This window comes from Scomber scombrus, chromosome 6 (assembly GCF_963691925.1).
Source record: "Scomber scombrus chromosome 6, fScoSco1.1, whole genome shotgun sequence".
NCBI classification, from domain to species: Eukaryota; Metazoa; Chordata; class Actinopteri; order Scombriformes; family Scombridae; genus Scomber; species Scomber scombrus.
In genome coordinates, this window is record NC_084975.1 from 191,100 (window position 1) to 193,599 (window position 2,500).

A 2,500-nucleotide genomic window follows, 5' to 3' on the forward strand; every position below is an offset into this window, starting at 1 on the left:
ACACAATTTAACACTCGATTATACATTATATATGAGTGTAATGTGTATATATGAGTGTAATGTGTAATATAATGAGTGTAATGTATATAAATGAGTGTAATGTATATATAATGAGTGTAATGTGTATAATGAGTGTAATGTATTTATAATGAGTGTAATGTATATATAATGAGTGTAATGTGTATATAATGAGTGTAATGTATATAAAGAGTGTAATGTTTATATAATGAGTGTAATGATATATAATGAGTGTAATGTATATATAATGAGTGTAATGTGTATATAATGAGTGTAATGTATATAATGAGTGTAATGTATATAATGAGTGTAATGTGTATATAATGAGTGTAATGTATATATAATGAGTGTAATGTATATATAATGAGTGTAATGTGATATATAATGAGTGTAATGTATATATAATGAGTGTAATGTGTATATAATGAGTGTAATGTATATAATGAGTGTAATGTGTATATAATGAGTGTAATGTGATATAATGAGTGTAATGTATATATAATGAGTGTAATGTATATAATGAGTGTAATGTGTATATAATGAGTGTAATGTATATAATGAGTGTAATGTATATAATGAGTGTAAGGTATATAATGAGTGTAATGTGTATATAATGAGTGTAATGTATATATAATGAGTGTAATGTATATATAATGAGTGTAATGTAGTATAATGAGTGTAATGTATATATATGAGTGTAATGTATATAATGAGTGTAATGTGTATATAATGAGTGTAATGTATATATAATGAGTGTAATGTGTATATAATGAGTGTAATGTGTATATAATGAGTGTAATGTATATAAATGAGTGTAATGTATATAATGAGTGTAATGTATATATAATGAGTGTAATGTATATAATGAGTGTAATGTGTATATAATGAGTGTAATGTATATATAATGAGTGTAATGTATATATAATGAGTGTAATGTGTATATATAATGAGTGTAATGTATATATAATGAGTGTAATGTATATAATGAGTGTAATGTATATAATGAGTGTAATGTGTATATAATGAGTGTAATGTATATATAATGAGTGTAATGTATATAATGAGTGTAATGTGTATATAATGAGTGTAATGTGTATATAATGAGTGTAATGTATATATAATGAGTGTAATGTATATAATGAGTGTAATGTATATAATGAGTGTAATGTGTATATAATGAGTGTAATGTGTATATAATGAGTGTAATGTATATATAATGAGTGTAATGTATATATAATGAGTGTAATGTATATAATGAGTGTAATGTGTATATAATGAGTGTAATGTATATATAATGAGTGTAATGTATATAATGAGTGTAATGTATATATAATGAGTGTAATGTATATAATGAGTGTATGTATATATAATGAGTGTAATGTGTATATAATGAGTGTAATGTGTATATAATGAGTGTAATGTATATAATGAGTGTAATGTGTATATAATGAGTGTAATGTGTATATAATGAGTGTAATGTATATATTAATGAGTGTAATGTTATATAATGAGTGTAATGTATATATAATGAGTGTAATGTATATATAATGAGTGTAATGTATATAATGAGTGTAATGTAATATAATGAGTGTAATGTATATATAATGAGTGTAATGTATATAATGAGTGTAATGTATAAATGAGTGTAATGTATATAATGAGTGTAATGTGTATATAATGAGTGTAATGTGTATATAATGAGTGTAATGTATATAATGAGTGTAATGTATATAATGAGTGTAATGTATATAATGAGTGTAATGTGTATATAATGAGTGTAATGTATATATAATGAGTGTAATGTATATAATGAGTGTAATGTATATATAATGAGTGTAATGTATATATAATGAGTGTAATGTGTATATAATGAGTGTAATGTATATATAATGAGTGTAATGTATATAATGAGTGTAATGTGTATATAATGAGTGTAATGTGTATATAATGAGTGTAATGTATATAATGAGTGTAATGTATATATAATGAGTGTAATGTGTATATAATGAGTGTAATGTATATATAATGAGTGTAATGTATATAATGAGTGTAATGTATATATAATGAGTGTAATGTATATATAATGAGTGTAATGTATATATGATGTAATGTTATAGTGTAATGTATATATAATGAGTGTAATGTATATATAATGAGTGTAATGTATATATAATGAGTGTAATGTATATAATGAGTGTAATGTATATATAATGAGTGTAATGTATATATAATGAGTGTAATGTATATATAATGAGTGTAATGTATATATAATGAGTGTAATGTGTATATAATGAGTGTAATGTATATATAATGAGTGTAATGTATATAATGAGTGTAATGTATATAATGAGTGTAATGTATATATAATGAGTGTATGTGTATATAATGAGTGTAATGTATATATAATGAGTGTAATGTATATATAATGAGTGTAATGTATATAATGAGTGTATGTGTATATAATGAGTGTAATGTTATATAA